The sequence below is a fragment of the Schistocerca nitens genome, chromosome 3, assembly GCF_023898315.1.
Source record: "Schistocerca nitens isolate TAMUIC-IGC-003100 chromosome 3, iqSchNite1.1, whole genome shotgun sequence".
In the NCBI taxonomy this organism is placed as follows: Eukaryota; Metazoa; Arthropoda; class Insecta; order Orthoptera; family Acrididae; genus Schistocerca; species Schistocerca nitens.
Window position 1 is genome coordinate 889,078,389 of NC_064616.1, and position 20,959 is coordinate 889,099,347.

General features: G+C 43.9%; 1 protein-coding gene across 3 annotated transcripts in view; it reads left to right on the forward strand.

Annotated features, from left to right (window-relative positions):
- The window catches only part of LOC126248940 (uncharacterized), a 529,465-nt gene that overhangs the window by 55,234 nt on the left and 453,272 nt on the right, over positions 1-20,959 (forward strand). The window lies entirely within an intron of this gene.

The window sequence follows — 20,959 nt, forward strand, 5'->3', positions numbered from 1 at the left end:
ATTAATAGCTCCCCATCTCATTACCATTTGTTTGCGAAGTCGTATCTTAGGAGTCCCTAGTTTATTAGTTAGAGGTGGGACTCCGTCACCTCCAAAGGTCCGAGGCATTTTGCTCTGATTGTTGCCAGTATCATATTTAAAGTACCAGGGAAGCAGGTTGCTAGCCTTACTTGCCCCGAGTCCCATTGAGTTTTACCCCTAACGGTTGAGGGATTAACCGGTGGACTTGGTAGTCTTTGCCGTATGAGCACAAAGGTGGCTACGACTCAGAATATGTCAAAGATGCCCAGCCTTATTCCAAAGTAACTGGTATCCCGACTGTCGGGACCACTTACTTGGCCACTCATACGTTGTCCGTGGTTCATGAACTAGGACATGACTACAGGAACCCCACACCATGAACCTTAGGTTAGTTAGGTTTAATTAGTTCTAAGTTCTAGGCGGCTGATGACCTCAGAAGTTAAGTCGCATAGTGCTCAGAGCCATTTGAACCATTTTTTTTTTTTTTTGCAACTGAGAAAGCTGTGATGATATTATTGTATAATAACCTCATCATACGAAGATCGAAACATAACCCCCACACAAAGTGCAGGTAAATAAAACTGTGTAACAATAAATTTAATACGAAAAATTCTATGTAGAGAATGAAAATTAACGTCTTTTAGGGGAAAACACAATTAAAATAACTTTTGTTTTGTTAGCAATAGCATTAAGGAAAGAAAGGTCATAGGTTTAAGCTACCACGTAAGACGTATATAAAACTTGAAATTCTGTAATTTCCATAGCCAATGTAGCAAGCTTTGGACCACAAACTAGTAAAACGAACACAACACACATTGTGTAAATTTAGTTCAGTCCCATTTCTACAACAAGAAAGCGAAAGCTGAAGTTTGACGTTCCTCCAGTCAATACAAGAGGCTGCTGGAAAGAAGTTCCTGCAGTAATTTACAGTTTGTTCGCTAAGAGACCATAATAGAAGTGGATATACTGGATGTCAAGGTACAAAGAACATCATATTTGTAATAAAAGATACAGATGGCTCACAATGCGTGCCTCAAGACAGGGTAGTCATCATGGAATGGCAAAATGCGACAGGCCGACGGCAATAGAAAATCATTGAAAAAGATGTCCTAACAAACCTAAAGCCTGTTATCATAAGCTAAAAGTAGCAGTTCTAGAGAGGTTAGCTTGTTGGTGGACTCCTAAATAGATGAAGTGATTTCGTCAATGAGGGTTAGATATATCGGCTCGGGTGGTGGATGCCGTAGCCGGGACAGAGTTGCGTTTCTACGGAGATAGTCAGAATGTAGTACCCATGTCGGTACTGCAGGAACAGGAGAAAGAAATATTTCTAGACTTACTAGGAACTGATAGGATTGTTGCTTGAAGCGATGTAGAGTGGCGGTGAGGGTGTGTAGTTAGTTCTGAGGAACGACATCTTCCGCCTAATCGGGTGCTGTGCGTGAGGTTACTTCTACGTCTAGCTGGAAGTATTTACTTGCCCCGTACGTCTATTGACGTCAACACTGTGTTCTACATGGTCTACCTCCACTTGATGAAAACACACAGAACGTTCATATAAAGATGTGAAACTGTCAGAAAAGTCCTTGGGGATATTGTTCAACTCGCGCGTCGCAGTATCTTGGATGTCGGTAATGGCAAAACGCTGACCCTCCATGACAGTTTCTGCACGTTGTCGTTTTTTGGTAGATTCGCACTGATAACACAAAGGCTCTTCATCCGTGATGATTTTGTTTCCGGTAAAGAAATGTCCGCGTTGTGCATTCCAGTCAAGTCGCGGCCAGCGTCCATGCGACGACGTCTTCAGTCGGGATTCGAAGTTAGTGGGAAAGACTTTGCACACACTTTCCTCTTCTTCAAAATATTCTGGAGAATGCCTTAAACACTTCATTTAGAGAGTGCACTATTTAAGAGTGCATGCTCACAACTGACTGGTCGAATGCACATCTGTTGTTCAGTCAATTCAAAATGCCACCGTTGTTACAACGCTGGCGTTGTTTATACGCCAGGAATGAAATCAGTGTCGGAACTTTCTAGACGGCCGTGTATGCATCACACGTAAGGGAAACTCACCAGGGCTCAGTGGACAGCCCGTCAAAAACTATTCACAGGTCAAGTATGAAAACAGGAAGGTGGTGTACTGGACTGTGAAAAAAAGGCAAAATAGAAACAATGAACGGTCCAAGAAAAACTGCAATATAGAGCAACTAAGAAGCAAGATGGCGTCGTGGTTATGGTGTTGGACTGCGAAGCTAGCGAACCGTGATCCAGCCTCCCTGGTGCCACTTTTTTTTTTCTTTTTTCGTTTGCTGTTCGTTGTATTCAAATCTGTCTGTCGTGGTGTAACGTCAGTTTCCAACAGCGAGGTGTAAGGTAGGGACATATAATGACAGTTGATTCTGCACAACTACTATTTTAGCAGCCGAAAGGAAGTGGCTTTCGAATGGAAACCGAAAACGTTTGATGACAAGGCGGCAAGTCAACCGAATCCTCCACCGGAAAACACGTCTCGTGTGTCATACACGACATTAGTGACAGTACGTGTGTCATATGATAGGAATCTTATCGACGCACCTAATTTGTGCGAATGGTGAGTGAGGGAGTGAGTGAATTATGCCTCCTTACCCGATACACGTGTTCGTATGAATTGATCACTCCCAAGGAAATGATGAAAACATAGTAGTTTGTCACATAAGCTGCAATGAACGCAACACTTTCACAATTACAGTTTCTCTGTGCTCTGACAAAACACTTGTTTGATGTTTTTTGAAGTTGAAATTTCCTGGCAGATTAAAACTGTGTGCCGGACCGAGACTCGAACTCGGGACCTTTGCCTGTTTTTTGAAGTTGCGTTTCGTTTTGGAAGCCTTGACTCTCGAATTCCTGTGTTGCAATATAGTTTACACCCGTTTATTTGTTGTTTTCATCGCTGTGCGACGGAAATTTATTCTTACCACATGACATGTAATTCAGAACCAATGTATAATATGACAACTGCCAAGACTACAGAAAGAGAACAAATATTTCAATGACCGGGCGGACTGTTCAGAATGTAGTTAAAAAAAAAAAAGTGACTTTGGACACAACTCGCCCGTTTCGTAGTCACACCATTACCAGTTACCCACGACACCATTACTGTTTCAAGCTGCACTTTATTGCACTTCTTGCTCTTGGACCGTTCACTATTTCGATTTTGCCCCTTTTTTCCATAGTTTAGGATACCTTCTTCCTGATTTCATGCTTCATCTGTGTTCAGTTTTTGGCGGGATACCCACTGGGCCATATTACCACTAAATCTGACGGGGTGTGCGATGGGAAGTTTCCCTTGTAAGAACAACGATCTGAGCACCGGCTACTAACCTGTGTTGGGCAGGACTTTGTGGATGGGCAAACTACACTCAAATTTCTTTTTACAAACAGCTTAGCTGGCTCATATCGACAACCTTATGAATGTACTAAATATCCCATAAAGTTTAGTTTTTGAACGTCTGCCTGTTAATTTCAACAGAAATTAAGGCATGCATATACACCAACAGACTCTGAATCTTAACACAACATTGGTAGTTTGGTCAAAAATGTAAGCAAACTTGATGTTCCTTCCCATTGGTATTATCAGTTTCTAGACTCTGCAACAGAACGATCTTGGCTGATGTGGATCTGCATCCAGATGAGATTTAGCGCCTCTAATTAACCTGAATCGAGGGGTAGAAATCTGGTGAAGAAATCTGTCTGCGGAACGAAAACTCTGAAACTTTTTGACAGATCGAATCTGTGTTTCGGATCGGAACTCTAACCCGGAACCTTGCGCTTCACCCTTACAGCTTGAATTTGGCCAGTAGCTCTCTCCTACTGCCCAAAGTTCACTGTAGGTCTCCCACATATCTTGCCTGTCTAGCACTGCTGCGAGAAAAGAGCGATGACGAGGGGGGGGGGGGGGGGGGGGAGAATTGTCGGGCGTGCCTGGACAATAGTCGTTGATAAAATTGCTCGCAGTTGCCGTTGTTCCGGATTAGATTCCCTGTCGGCCGAAAATTTTTAATCTTTACGGAAGTACCAGTCACAGAGCACATTCCGCTGCAGTCTGCAAAATTCGCTAGCGTAAATTCTGTTGTGTAACTGTATTTTGAGTCGAAGTACAGGCAGTTGTACTAGTCTCAGTAATAGACGGGTGCAGTCGATCCGGGCGTTATTGCTATCGCAGGTTGGTCAATAGTTGAACTATAAGTACTAATGACATACATTACGGACTGTTACGATATCGTCAACCCAAAAACAAAAATTCTGGTTTCGTCAGAAAGTTCATTAATGTGAAGACTTTCTGCGATATTGCGGCAATAAAGTAATGACTGATTTTCTTTGCAAGATGTGTCAACCCCGCAGGCTTGTGTAGGCACAATGTCTTTGACCTTGGTCTATAAGCTGCTTCTAGTCCAAGCGGCACATGGATGCAACTGCTCAGACGTGAGTTGTGCTGCAATAAGTCAATACGTGTTTGTCTCTCTCGTCACGGAAATGGAACCGCATAATATTGCGCAACGGCATGCCATTTCTTTTTTGCGTTCAATTGGGTAAAAACTCGACGACAACTTACGGTAAGCTTCAGTAGGCTTTTAGAGAGGTGGTTGTGTCAAGAGCTCAAGTTTTTCGTTTGCATAAAATGTTTAGCGAAGGCAGAACGAATGTTGAAGATGAAGATCGCAGTGGGCGACCATCATTCTCACGGATGGATGTCAAGTTGGCCAGGGTGCGTGAACTCCTACGATCTGATCGAAGATTATCCGTGAAAATGATTGCAGAAGAACTGAACATCAATCGAGAAACGGTTCTTCTAATAATAACTGAAGATCTTGGTATGAGAAAGATTTGGATTCTGCATCATGATAATGCGCCATCCCATACTGCTCTGTCAGTACAGCAATTTTTAATCTCAAAACAAATTTCAGTACTACCACAGCCACCTTATTCACCAGATATCGCTCCGTGCGACTCTTTTTTGTTTCCAAGAGTCAAAACGGCGGTCAAGGGACACCATTTTCAAACAACACAAGATGTCCAAAAAGCTGTGACGAGGGTCTTGGAGGATATTACAGAAGATGAGTTCCGGAAATGTTACCATCAATGGCAGAAGCGCTGGAAAAAGTGTGTGCAATCAGAAGGGAACTACTTTGAAGTAGACAACACTAACCTTTACTGAAACGGTAAGCAAAATTTTTTCACGTCAGTCTCATTACTTCATTGTCGCACCTCATATATATATTTTGGGGCAAATTAAAAGATGGTAGTGGGTCTAAAACAGATTATATATATATATATATATATATATATATATATATATATATATATATATATAGAGAGAGTGAGAGAGAGAGTGTGTGTGTGTGTGTTACGGACAAACGCAGCGTACACCGCATAACAACGTAGCTCATAGTAATTGTTAAATGACGACATCCAGTCTCACTGCATACGTGGCAGTGGCGATGGAGTTCTGCTGCAATCTCTCAATGATACCGGGTATCTTTTGTACCAGTAGATATACAGCTTGGACCCTAGGAAGCATCTTCATCCGTTTATATGGGAGTTTAATACACTGTCTTGACGTAACCCCAGGGTGAAAAGTAGATTCGGCGATTGCGCTGGCCATGGATGAAGACGACCTCTTCCAATCCATTGGTAAGGATACGTCTTGTTAAGGTGTTCGCGGACATAAACATCGAAGTGGGCTGGTGCGCCGTCGAGTTGAAACCACATCGTTTCACGGAGAACAAGGAATTCAGTCTCAAAGAACTGTGGCAGTACATCTCGCAGGAACACGAAATAATGGGACCGGTCAGACGGGGAGACAGCAAATAAGGTCTTCTTAGGTGATCCTGGACAATGCCCGCCCATACGTTGACAGAATGGTTGCTGGTGGCCAGTGATGTGGATGGCGTGCGGACTGCCTTTACTCCAGACATGGCTGTTGCGCTTGTTGAAAACACCATCACGTGTGAATGTGGCCCCTTACCGTGAACAATCAATTGGTCAGGGTAGTTCACTGTTTATCACGCGCTGCCTGTTCCAGTGTACAATAGACATCCGGAATCTTTGCGACAGTGCGGCAGAACTGCATGCGCCGTTGCTATGCATGCATTGATATTGGGTCTGCAATGGCAAATATGCTAGCAGTCTTTCAAATCCTTTATTACATCGGTTACTCATCCGGTTTTATCTTAGGACAGTTAACGTATACGTAGCGGATTCAAAACTCGACCATTCCTACCGCGTAGGGACACGCAATGGTTAGCACACTGGACTGGAATTCGGTAACTGAGTTCCAATTCCCATCTGAGCACCCTGATTCAGGTTTACCGTGGTTTCCTTAGAGACGAATGCCAGGATAGTTCCTTCGAAAACGATTACGCCTTATTTCCTTCGCCATCGTTGCCCTGTAAGAACTTACGTGCCGTCTCTGTTAACCCTGTGGTTGACGAAAGGTTAAATAAAAAGGTTCTACCTGTGGACGTTCTTAGATTTATTTTGTGGTGAAACACTGTGTATGGGAAAGTCCGCAGCTCGTGGTCGTGCGGTAGCGTTCTCGCTTCCCACGCCCGGGTTCCCGGGTTCGATTCCCGGCGGGGTCAGGGATTTTCTCTGCCTCGTGATGACTGGGTGTTGTGTGATGTCCTTAGGTTAGTTAGGTTTAAGTAGTTCTAGGGGACTCAAAAGACCATAGATGTTAAGTCCCATAGTGCTCAGAGCCATTTTTTTTGTGTATGGGAAACATAGTTAAGCTCCGTAGTTCGAATTCCGCTTAATATATCTTAATAACCTTGCAAGTAACTTCCTATTAGCTGCAAATACCGAGTAAAGTTGAACGATATTAGAACTGTCGGGTTTTTAGTTTTGTTCGCTCTGTCTGTTCTTGTTGAGTTCAGGACAGTTAACTTCAGAGGTTTATGCCATTTTCTGTGCATCATTTCATCTCTTGCTGGGGACGACACCTTTTCGGGCTAGGGAATAAGTATTTAGACACAATGGTGTTCATCACTTCGACAAACTAATCAGCGGAACACGTAAATGGTGTGTTAAATAATACGGCGAACGAACTCCAGGACTTAATACGTCTGTACATGGCAATATATGTCAAGCTTGAAATTGATCAACCACACCGGCCATTGTGTATTAATGAAAAGTTAGATGAACTGTCGCAGCTTTTTATACAAAAAGTGAAGAAACACTCGTTTTCGAAATATTGCCGGCCGCAGTGGCCGTGCGGTTCTAGGCGCTACAGTCTGGAGCCGAGCAACCGCTACGGTCGCAGGTTCGAATCCTGCCTCGGGCATGGATGTATGTGATGTCATTAGGTTAGTTAGGTTTAATTAGTTCCAAGTTCTAGGAGACTGATGACCTCAGAAGTTAAGTCGCATAGTGCTCAGAGCCATTTGAACCATTTCGAAATATTATGCGGTGTAGAAACAACGCTTTTCTTATTCTCCACAGTATTATGCCGAAGACTACTGTCTACATTGCAAGAAGCAGACGTCACAGAGAAACCGGAGAGATGATGCAGTTTACTTCTGCCATATTGCTAGCAAATATGCTTCATATCAGGGAATGCTGTGTAGAGTAAGACGCTGTCTTATAGACATCGAAATATGGTGCGTAGTTCCTTATCACACTCGCACCACTCGTGACCGCTGTGCCTATGACCAGTAGTCACTTTGGTACACGCACTGCGGATGTGATTACATCTTAATGCAGACTGTCGAGCCAAACAGAAGTCGCAAAGAAAAACAGTATGTGCTCGCAGGTGGGAGTCAGCTGTACAACATTTGCGCGCGTTCGGTGGTTAGCGTGTGAAAGGACCAACACGCTGACCTCGGTCCCATTCTGCCTTCTGGCGCGCCGCTCGCCAAGTTTGGACTGATCAGGCTTCGAGCGCGACAAGTTCACTTTCTTCTCTGCAAAGCGATAACATGTTTGGGCTACTACGTAAGTTTTGACTCTGCTGCTTAGAATACGAAAATTACTGAGCACGAAAGAATTATTTCAATATATATCAGTGAAACTCGATCATTCGGTACTTTCTAGTGTTAAGCGTACTGCAGTTCGACGCTGTTTACTTCTATTGACAGAGCATCGTCAATAGTGACTGACTGTTATTGTTCCTTTTGACATATTTTATAGTGAATAGATTTTTCCTTCGTTGCGCAGAGGTTGTAGTGGTAAAAAGACTTGGTGAGAGAGGATCATTAGTTTTTTCGGCTTATAGAAACTGGCTTTTCATTTTGCTACATATAGTTTCTTTGCATTTTACTTCAGTCTAGTAAACTTTTTATGAAGGGAACTTGTACGAAATTTTCAAAATTGCCGGCCTCGGTGACCGAGCGGTTCTAGGCGCTACAGTCTGGAGCCGAGCAACCGCTACGGTCGCAGGTTCGAATCCTGCCTCGGGCATGGATGTATGTGATGTCATTAGGTTAGTTAGGTTTAATTAGTTCCAAGTTCTAGGGGACTGATGACCTCAGATGTTAAGTCCCATAGTGCTCAGAGCCTTTTGTTTTTTTTTTACAAAATTAAAGTGAGGTGCAAAGAAACAATATGCAGCATAAGGAAAATTGTTCCTAAAAGCCGAAAAAAACACAAATGGAGAGTGAAAGCTTTTTCGACTACAGTCTCTGCTAACGAGGAGGAAAACCTATTGATTGCCAATGAAGCCAAACACCAATGAGTGTCTTGCCAATAAAATTGCAACGCCTCTAGTGTAACACTTCCATAAATTTCAACACATTTGACAGGGTGCGAAAACAAATGTTGTATAACAGCTACTGCGGAAGGTGACCATTCAAAGAAACATATCACAGAAACTGCCTGGGCGCAACATGAAAGAGGTACCTCCCACGGAAAAACACTCAGCTTTTTTCAACGTGACATTCTCGGTAGTATTATGTTTCAGAAAAGTTAATAGTTCCTCAGAGAAGACAGTTGTGGGATGCTGATTTGGAACTGTCATCAAAGTTTGGTCTTTGATCCTCGTCCCATATCTAGTGAAGCAGCGTAGTGATTGCGACGAATGATGGTCTTTACCCTCTTTCGCGCTGTTGCCACACACAACTACAAAGTTTAACAATCTCGGCCAGAAACAGGGTCACAAAATACATTTTCAGCAGCAGATTTACTGTAGGTACTACACAGGTCGTTCATGCCGTATGTTAACATTCTCAAGGACAACGTCATTCCGGTGAAACACCACAATGCAAAAGTCACCCATCTTCTATGGTTACTGCAGCGTCACTTCTTAGAAAGTTGGAGGCGACACCCATCATTTGTTTTTATTTGCGTATGTCTTCTGGATAGTGAGTCGACCTTAGAAACATAATGTTGGTCTCTCGCGGTAAAAATACTGCTGCTGGGAACATAACGCAGGCAAAGCTTGGAGCTCGTTATTTGGTAACGGCCACCTCTAAGAATGAATTTTTCAACTACCAAAAGAGACTGGAAACTGTAATTGGCCTCTTTACTTGCTGGCGATGTCCTGTTCCTGCTTCACAAAAAATACAATAAAATTGACTTGCGTGTGTGTGGAGTCTGTTCAGACTTAGCTACGTCGAGATAAAGCTAGTCACATAGCCATACTGGTAATTTGAGCTTCTGAAACGCACTCTGTGTGTGATGCACGAGTAGTGGTAATATAATATAGGTTTCTGTAATTAGCCAATAAGTCGCTCAAACAATAATACGTTGAAAGAAACGCGTGATTGCCAAGAAATTTTATATAATTTATTGGCTGCTAGTTCCGATAATACTGTCTACCAGTCGACGTAGTAGTCATACTGGTTTGCTAGGTGAGCCATTATACTGTAAAGCATTAAGCACTGTACAGCACTTTTGTAGTCTGTGTAAATAACACACTTGAATAATACTAACAAGCCGATGAAATTCACATTAAGCTTATACAGGAGTGTATAGTCAGGATAGGTGTGATCGCCGCGGTGTAATTGTGTTTCTACTGTTCTGCACTACGCAACTACTACTACCCGGTGGTGCAAAATATAACTGTGGAGTTTTATTACATTTGACACAGTTCGAAATGTATTAGATAAGACAAAACTACAATGTAAAGCTACAAATTTGTTTTTCCAAGTATGTCTGTTAAAGTACACTAATGGCCACTAAAATTGCTATACCAAGAACAAATGCAGATGACAAACGGGTATTCATTGGACAAATGTATTATTCTAGTACTGACATGTGATTACATTTTCACGCAATTTGGGTGCATAGATCCCGAGAAATCAGTGCCCAGAACAACCACCTCTGGCCGTAATAACGACCTTGATACGCCTGGGCATTGAGTCAAACATAGCTTGGATGGCGTGTACAGGTACAGCTGCCCATGCAGCTTCAACACGATACCACAGTTCATCAAGAGTAGTGACTTGCGTATTGTGACGAGCCAGTTGCTCGGCCAGCATTGACCAGACGTTTTCAATTGGTGATAGATCTGGAGAATGTGCTGGCCAGGGCAGCAGTCGAACATTTTCTGCACCCAGAAAGGCCCGTACAGGACCTGTAACATGTGGTCGTGCATTATCCTGCTGAAATTTAGGGTTTCGCAGGGATCGAATGAAGGATAGAGCCACGGGTCGTAACACATCTGAAATGTAACGTCCACTGCCGTCAATGCGAACAAGAGGTGACAGAGACGTGTAACCAATGGCACCCAATACCATCACGCTGGGTGATACGCAGGTACGGCGATGACGAATACACACTTCCAATGTTCGTTCACCGCGATGTCGCCAAACACGGATGCGACCATCACGATGCTGTAAACAGAACCTGGATTAATCAGAAAAAAGACGTTTTGCCATTCACGCACCCAGGTTCGTCGTTGAGTACACCATCGCAGGTGCTCCTGTCTGTGCTGCAGCGTCAAGGGTAACCGAGCTGATAGTCCATGCTGCTGCAAACGTCGTCGAACTGTTCGTGCAGATGGTTGTTGTCTTGCAAATGTCCCCATCTGTTGACTCAGGGATCGAGACGTGGCTGCACGATCCGGTACAGCCATGCGGATAAGATGCCTGTCATCTCGACTGCTAGTGATACGAGGCCGTTGGGATCCAGCACGGCGTTCCGTATTACCCTCCTGAACCCACCGACTCCATATTCTGCTAACAGTCATTGGATCTCGACCAACGCGAGCAGCAACGTCGCGATACGATAAACCGCAATCGCGATAGGCTACAATCCGACCTTTATCAAAGTCGGAAACGTGATGGTACGCATTTCTCCTCCTTACACGAGGCATCACAACGACGTTTCACCAGGCAATGCCGGTCACCTGCTCTTCGTGTGTGAGAAATCGGTTGAAAACTTTCCTCATGTCAGCACGTTGTAGGTGTCGCCACCGGCACCAACCTTGCGTGAATGCTTTGAAAAGCTAATCATTTGCACATCACAGCATCTTCTTCCTGTCGGTTAAATTTCGCGTCCGTAGCACGTCGTCTTCGTGGTGTAGCAATTTTAATGACCAGTAGTGTACAAATAATAGCAATTCGGTTTTAGACTGCGCGGGATGGCAATGCAGTGTATACAACCGGCCGGTGATGCTGTTCATGATTGCGTCTATTGGTCTTACAACAAGATAAAGTAATTCTTCTTGCGAAACTGATGCTCAGCGTGGTAAGTATCCGAGACGAGGGACTGCGAGACGTATAATTTAGTTTCTTACTAGCGCTCATAGTTTCTCCACTGCTATAACGTAACCGCCCTCCTTTGTACCTGCTTCGACAAATCATGACGGAAAACCTCGGCGAATCCTGGAAAAGCTTACAGTCGAGCTCTAGCTCTGAAATACGTATCGGAAATAAAAGCACGAAGAACCGAAGTACAGACAGTCCACGAACTTTCATTCGTAATATCTAAGTCGAAAAACACTCCGGAAATTAGATATTGTGCTGGAATTTTCGCCAGCCTCTGCATGTGTGATCTAGTGACGAGCAGCGTCCGCGACTGCTTGAGAGGAACTCCACTCGTTGTCGCGGTTTCGCAATAAGAATATGGTGGACTGGTGGCCGCAGGTGCAGCGATAGCTTTCTCGGAAGGCGATCCACCGGCGCGCATACCTGTTGCTCGCCCGCTTCCCCTTATTGCTGTCGTCTTATTTACCGCGCGCCGTGGCTCTCTTGCTCTTCCCGCATTCGTAACATGAGCGCTTGTCTCAGTACACTGTATCACGATACGATTGTTCTTCACAACTGTCGCATTAACTCACGGCGTCTCTTTGCGAAGTAACATGAGGTGGACTGACAGTGCTCCGTCCGGTTAAGGAAAGGCTAGCGGGAGCACTGTGTAGAGAAGCTGTGTAGATGAGCCGTACTCGTACGTTCTATTTATTCCTTTGTCTTCGCACGCGAACCACTATAGTGATTACTGAAAGGTACAGTAAACTAACACATTTTTAGATACGTGCCGCACAATCTGTAGAGGCATATTTATTGTGGTTTCTTGAACATCTGAACATTAATTGAACTGCCGTTATTCCATCGCTGTACCCTTGATTCTCAAAATACAAAATAAAAAATGTACTAAATTATGTTTTAAACTTCCCACTCTTTCTACAAAAGAAAGAAAACAATAGGGAGACTGGAATGAAAGCAGAGATTTCATGAATATTATCACGGATCGTCCAAATAAATTGAGTGTCTAGTCGGACTTCCGTATGAGCTTGCAGTTATCCAGTGGATGCGAAGGGTAGTCTAAATATGTCATGAATAACGAAAATTTGCGGAAATTGGAACTCGAAGCCGGAGACCATGCAATGCGAGTATATTCTTAGTTTGTCTCAAACTAGTTATATCTGATGTTCCCATCTAAGATTTCTGAAAGACTGCAACCAGATGTTCCCCAAAGCAATAGGTGCGAGTAGTACCACTGTGGTAACGGATTCATTTAATGCAGTTTCATACAGAAGCGCACATCGCCAATGTATGTCTAGCAGTATGTAGAGGCTATTTCTATTTTTTAAACAAGTCGTAATACTGTCATAGGCGCATTGATTGCGCGTCCAGTTGCAATCTGAGGACTGCAATATATTCTTCACATACCGGTCATAAGTTATGGTTTCGTAAAAGAAAAGGGTCAGTCATTAGCGTTGCAATAATTGTGCAACTCTTCTTTTTCACATCATACACAACTGTTAATTTACAGAACGGTAACGTCTGTTCTTCTGAGAGTTCCCATACTACAATGACGCTCATATATTAAGGATAATTGCAGAATGTGGTGCCACACGTGGCACTACACAAAACTGGCAGTAATAGCGTAGGCACATAGGAAACACACACGACACAGATCTGTTAGTTCACGGTATTGGTGATAAGTCGAGAAAACCGTCCCGAAACACACGTACTACAAAACGCCACTGTTTCCTGCGCATGTACCCCGACATCACTATGGGATATGATCACCATGCACACGTACACAGGCCGCACAACGGGTTGGCATACTCTGGATCAGCTGGTCGAGCAGCTGCTTGGGTATAGCCTCCCATTCTTGCACCAGTGCCTGTCGGAGCTCCATAAGTGTTCTAGGGGTTTGAAGACGTGCAACGATACGTCGACCGAGAGCATCCCAGACGTGCTCGATGGGGTTGAGGTCTGGAGAACAGGTAGGCCACTCTATTCGCCTGATATCTTCTGTTTCAAGGTGCTCCTCCACGATGGCAGCTCGGTCGGGCCGCGCGATATCATCCATCCGGAGGAAGGTGGGACTCGCTGTACCCCTGAAAAGGCAGACATACTGGTGCAAAATGACGTCCCGATACACCTGACCTGTTACAGTTCCTCTATCAAAAACATGCAGGGGTGTACGTGCACCAATCATAATCTCATCCCATACCATCAAACCACGACCGCTATACAGGTCCCTTTCAAGAACATTAAGGGGTTGGTGTCTTGTTCCTGGTTCACGCCAAATGAAAACCCCGCGAGAATCACTGTTCAAGACTATATCTGGACCCGTCCGTGAACATAACCTGGGACCACTGTTCCAATGACCATGTACTGTGTTCCTGACACGAGGCTTTACGAGCTCTCCTGTGACCAGGGATCAGTGGAATTCACCTTACAGGTCTCCGGGCGAATAAACCATGTCTGTTCAGTCGTCTGTAGAGTGTGTATGTGTCTGGAGACAACTGTTACAGTGGCTACGGTAAGGTCCCGAGCAAGGCTACCTGCAGTACTCCGTGGCAGTCTGCGGGCACTGATGGTGAGATATCGGTCTTCTTGTGGTGATGTACACTGTGGACATCTCGTACTGTAGCGCCTGGACACGTTTCCTGTCTGCTGGAATCGTTGCCACAATCGTGAGATTACATTTTGTGGCACACGGATGGCCCGTGGTACGACTTGCTGTGTTTGACCAGCCTCCAGTCGCCCAAGTATTCTACCCCTCATAACGTCATCAATATGTGTTCTTTGAGCCATTTTCAACACAGTCACCATTAGCACGTCTGAAAACGTCTGCGCACTTACTCGCTGCACCGTACCCTGACATGCACCAACACACTTCTGCGTATGTGGACTGCTGCTAGCGCCACCGTGGTGCGACCGCAGGTCAAATGGTCATACTCAAAGGTGATTTAAACCCGCAAACCGCCCATCAGAGCGTTGTTTCACCATGTGTTAGCATTATCCTTAATTTATGAGTATGAGTGTACAGAAATGCAGCCACCCTTGATGGGGAAAAAAAATTTCAAGATAAATTTCTCCATTTAGTCCACATTACATTAGCTACTTCCAGTACTGAAGTCAATTAATAGTAAGCTGTGCGAACTTGTCACCTTTACTTTGTAAGGTTTCGATCTGCGTGTGTCCACATCTCCGAGCACATGAGACTGACACACTAGTGTGGTACTTAGCGTGTTTCTTTTGCATTTGTTTACATGTAGTGTTAGCTGTCGATGAATGTGCCAACCAGTGTTTTTGTGCACATCTTCGTGGATTTTGCGAATTGTTTCGCTGAATATTTCCTCCGTGTAAACAATAGTATTGTCCTCGAAAAATATCAGTCATTTTCATTATCTGGAAAGTCATTTACGTGTATGGGCATGCCCAAAAACACATCTTTTGATACCCTAAGCTTTATCGACTTGTATATTAAGTCTTCTCGCTCACAAAACGCATGAAGCGCTACCTATTTAGAAATAATCAGTTCATACATAAAGATTGTATAGCATTTCGTAAGGATGTAGTTCCTTTAAATTTTTGACAGGCTGTACTCCCAAAATGGCAGAATAAAAATTTCAACACATTAGCTGCTGCTTACGAAATTGTAGAATCTGAGAGGTTAGAGAGCGAGCTAGATTCAAAACGATTGCTGTTGGTTGAATCCCTCATAGTTGTTTAGCGTTGACTGAAGTAATTCCATCAGACTAATTCTGTGTGTTTATACTGGTAAAGGCGGTGGTCATAGCAAGGCTAAAACTCTCCGCTGTTAAGTTAACTTCTGCGACTTCGAAACTGACAGCGCTTTTTTCTATTTACTGCTTCGTTGTTGCCCTTGCTTTCACCTCACGAGCTACCGTACGGCAAGACAAAAAGCTGTTTGCTCCTTTCAGACCAAGATATCATTTTTTACAGTGTTTCTGTTGCTTGTCTGAGGAGTGAGTTCGCGATTTGTATTCCGTCTCCCAAAGCATAAAGATTATTGCTCTCGAATCTACTTGTTCAGCACCATAAACGCCACTAGGAAATGCCTTTTTTTCCCTAGGGTAACCTAATGCCTCTCTCTCTTGTATCTGAAATGATCAGTTGGCCGTTATTCCCACTGAATGGCAAGAGATCGTCTCATAGCATCGAGGCTCTGTCAGTTGCAAATTCATTAGAGATGAAACAAAACCACATTCGTGGAAGAATAGTTAAGGGAACTGGCTGTAGTGCTGGAAGCACCCTGGCAGTTTTCTGGAGATACTTTAACGAAGCCATGTAAAACGTAAGTTAGAATGAAAGGACAGGGATTCCAACCCACCTGCTCGGTAATGCATTTAAGTATTTAATGACTGCACCACCACGGTCTGTGATTGCCTTACTTCTACACTTCAAGCTGCTGAGACAGTACAATGGTGTTTATTGAACATGCAAATACGTTCCTACATAATTGGCTCCATTGTTCAGATACAAATCGTAGATTGAGGACAGTTTTTGTCTTGTCGTAAAAATGTGCTGCTGGAGACGTATTCAGCTAGTTACTTTCACGTCGTCGTAGTGAAACGCCTAGCCTCTATAATGATGTCTGTCACTTCTGACGATTCCGCGCTTTGTTCATCATACTCCTTGCCGCGTTCTAAATTGGACAACTGCACCCACAAACGAGGCACAGATCCATTGACTCGTCATTTACGAACCTTTTGATTGAAAGGTGAATCCCTGCTATTACAAAGTTTCGTGTATTCGGAAACCAAATCGCGGCCTGGCTGTCTCGTTTCTCTCGCTATTATAAACGACTGTCACGAATCGTGCACAGCCAACGACTAGATACAAAAGCTTTTTACTCGTAGCCGAAACAACGAATTTGACGTGTCGCCACATCGTCCGATGTGGCGCGGTGCTAACACACAGGACTCGCATTCCAGAGTATGGCGGCTCGAATTTGTCAGGCTGTCCAGATTTAGGTTTTCGATGGTTTCACAAAATCGCTTAAAGTGACTGCCGGAATGGTTTCCTTGAAATGAGCACTACCGATTTCCTTCTCTCTGCTTCCCCAGTGAGAGCTTCTGCTCAGTCTTTATTGTTCTCACCGTCGACGGTACAAACCATATTCTTTACTCTTCCCATCACTTCTATCACAGGTGGAGGTGCCGCCTGTCCGACAATCCGAATTTGCGTTTCCGATGGTTTCAATAAACCAGATAAACGTAAAGATATTTGCATCAACGAAGACACTGCTGATTTATTCCACAGTATGTCCTGTTGTATACATCTGTAAGACACTTCGTGTATGTTGTGGACTCTTTGATGAAAATCTCACTGCCGCAGAAAGATTGATAAAGGTGTCCTGATAAGACAGACCCCTCTCTCTCTCTCTCTCTCTCTCTCTCTCTCTCTCTCTCTCTCTCTCTCTCTCTCTGTGTGTGTGTGTGTGTGTGTGTGTGTGTGTGTGTGTGTGTGTGTTTTGACTTCAGTTCTTTGATCACAAACTAAATAATATTCTCTGAACTAAAGTCGGAAGAAAACTAATCTTCTGCTTTGTGCTCTTCGAAGGAAAGTTCCAAACTGATAGTACCCTGTTAAATCTCTAGGCAGCCGGTCTCTGTCCGTACACGATTATTCACTGTTCTGTTTCTGCTGAAGGCCACTGTTTCTGTCTCAGTTGAAGAAACGAAGAACGGTCTACAGGAACTCCGTAGCAAGACGCGAACTGCCTTACAACTTCTGCTCGTGCACAGATACTTTCGCGCCCGGGCGGCGTGATTCTCGCGGGCAGTGAATTGGTTTGCGCGCAGCGATGTTGCTGATGCGGACAGGCGTCCACGGTATTTCTGGTATCAATTGTCGCAAACTCTCCTTGTATGGTATCTTAGTACACCACAGCGTAAGAAAATATAGAATAAGCGACAACAGTTTGATATGTTTGGGGAATAAGAATGAATAAATACTGGTTAAACTATTCATGGATTTCGAAATACTTTGTTCCATTCAATTATTTGCACACTATTTTGTGTAAAATTGTCGTTTTATACTTGGAGTTTACATCCCTGTATGTAGTTTAAAATACAGGGGGACTCAGGAGGATGGTAGTATTAGCGTTTCTGAACAAAAAATATATGGACGTATGTCCTATTGCGAATTGTTTCAGAGATAGAAAACATTTAATGTACGTTATTTATTTTCTGTAGTATTCTGACACTGTCATTGCTTACAACGTACTACAGTAATGTAGAGGAAATTGAGACGAACGATTTGAAACCACACTTCATGATCTATAAAGTCAGGAAAGTACATAATAGCTACAGCGCATCCGCGTTGCGCAAGATTTTTAATATTCTCGTGCTCACTTCGCGCACACCATTAGTTGTAGAGAACAATCAATAGGACCTTCTTAGAGGAAATTTAATGTAGTTTATCTTCTTACTGAAACACGTTCTCGCTGGAGGGTGCGGTTTTAGTTACTAAAGGAAACATACAAAAGTATAATTACGTGTTATACCTCGGAAACCAGCCGGGATAGGGCATAGGGCATTCAGTATCAGTCACCCCTCAAAGCGTGTACCTTTCCTCCCTATTCAGCCTGTATATATTATTTACACAGATTCTTATGGTATGTTCTGATATAACTCTATCCGAGTAAACTTAGCTTACAAAAATCGCCCAAGGCATTGAAAAATATTAAGTTCTGAATTTTTAATTATATGTAAAATATTTAATAAATGACTCAAAACACTTTGTTTTACAGAATGCGCATTTCCACCCAAGCACTTGTCTTAATTTTAATTTTTTCCTGAAGGTGGTATTTGGTTTTTGTAAATGTCCTGGATCAGTTCTTGATGCCTGTAAGTTTATTTGGCCGGTTGGGTGTGGGGGTTTACTGTGGTCTCTCATTTCCGCCATTGCGGCCTACCCCCTACAAACCACGACTCCTGTGTCCAAGGCGACAGGGTTTTCCCATCCCACGTGCCGGTACTACACATAGAGGCTGCCAAGGAATTCGGTTTGTTGGTTGGCTAACGATCATGATGTTGGTATGTTCTACAGGGTGGAGCAAATAAAAGTTCCCTGGAGAACAGTGTTCTAGGGTACAAGGGGACACAGTAAAGGAAAGGAAATACAGTAATAACCTGACTGTAGGAGATACTGAAAGTGACCTCCCTTCATTTCTTGGCACTTTTGGGCCCTGGTCAGCAAGCTGCTGAAGGCGGATCGAAGCTGGACTCCTGGAATTGCTGCAGTGTCTTCCGAAATGTTCTACTGCATGTCTTGAACTCGGAGTGCTGTTGCGAGACACCTTCGACTAGACGGCTCCTCACACAAAGTAATTGTACACTAATAGATCACGTTACCTGGGTGGCCAGCTATGGCCACGACCACACTGACCTCTGCTCCATCCTGTTGGAAGTAACTGAAGGTCCTTACCTCCGTTGATGCTGCCACAAATGGTTTCAAAATGTATGAACTCATCCTGGCCACTTTTATTTGCCCCATCCTGTAGTTTCATAATGCCGAATTCCATGAAGTGCTTTGTGTGCTATAGAGTGTTACAGCTAAGAAAAAGTTTGTATGCACGCACGAGGCCTGAAATTTTCCAGTAAGTAATGAAACTTCATCCTACCAATGCAGTAATAAGCTATAAAGCGCAAGGGTTTAAATGACTGATTCGGAAGTTTTCGGAAAAGTGATCAGAATACTTTAGTTAATACGTTCTATAGAACTTGCGGAAGTGCTTGGACTAAACTTTTCTTAGTATTTAAATGTCCTTCAGAAGAATACGGGAGAAATTGCGATTATCTACTACATTAAAACATATTAGTTGCAACTAGTAAGTCTAAAATTTTATTTCGGATGTTTGGATCCACATTAAACTGCACCTTATATCCCAGATACACTGTGAAAATCAGCGACTTTCTTCTACACTATGTCATCAAAAGTGATCAAAAGTATCCCTTAAGCTTGATGACAGCTTCCACTCCATCAGGCATACGTTCAATCAGGTGCTGGAAGGTTTCTTGGGGAATGGCAGCCCATTGTTCACGGAGTGCTGCACTGAGGAGAGGAATCGATGTCGGTCAGTGAGGCCTGGCACGAAGTGTGCTTTCCAAAGCATCCCAGAGGTGTTCTGTGGGATTCAGATCATGACTCTGTGCAGGCCAGTCCATTACAGGGATGTTATTGTCGTGTAACCACTCCTCCACAGGCCGTGCATTATGAACAGGTGCTCGATCGTGTTTAAAGATGCAATCACCATCCCCGAATTGCTCTTCAACAGCGGGAAGGAAAAAGTTGCTTAAAACATCAATGTAGGCATGAGCTGTGATAGTGCCACGCCAAACAACGGGTGCAAGCCCCCCTCCACGAAAAACACGACCACACCATAACACCACCGCCTCCGAATTTTACTGTTGGCACTACACACGCTGGCACATTACGTTCACCGGGCATTCTCCGTACCCAGACCCCGCCATCGGATCGCCACATCGTGTACCGTTATTTGTCACTCCACACAACGTTTTTCCACTGTTCAGTGTCCAATGTTTACACTTAATACATTAAGCGAGGCGTCGTTTGGAGGAGTTTACCGGCATGATGGGTAACTTATGAGCAGTCGCTCATAAGCAAAGTTTTCTCACCTCCCGCCTAATTGTTATAGTACTTTCAGTGGATCCTGATGCAGTTTGGAATTCCTGTGTGATGGTCTGGATAGATGTCTGCCTATTACACACCACGACACTCTTCAACAGTCGGCGGTCTGTCAGTCAACAGACGAAGTCGGCCTGTACGCTTTTGTGCTGCGCGTGTCCCTTCACGTTTCCACTCCACTCCACTATCACATCGGAAACAGTGGACCTAGGGATGTTTAGGAGTGTGGAAATCTCGCGTATAGACGTATGACACAAGTGACACCCAATCACCTGACCACGTTCTAAGTCTGTGAATTCCGCGGAGCGCCCCATTCTGCTGTCTCACGATGTCTAATAACTGCTGAGGTCGCTGATATGGAGTACCTAGCAGTAAGTGGCAGCACAATGCACCTAATATGAAAAACGTATGTGACTGTGGGTGTCCGTATACTTTTGATCACATAGTGTATAACAGGCTCACAATTTGAAATGCCAGTATGGGCTAGACCTCTTACTAATTCCTCATTCAGTTCTGTTTATCAAAATGTCACATACAAATAAACAGTAATCTGAAAAACTTCGTATACGAATACGAGATACGCACATTGCATTCGCATATTGCTG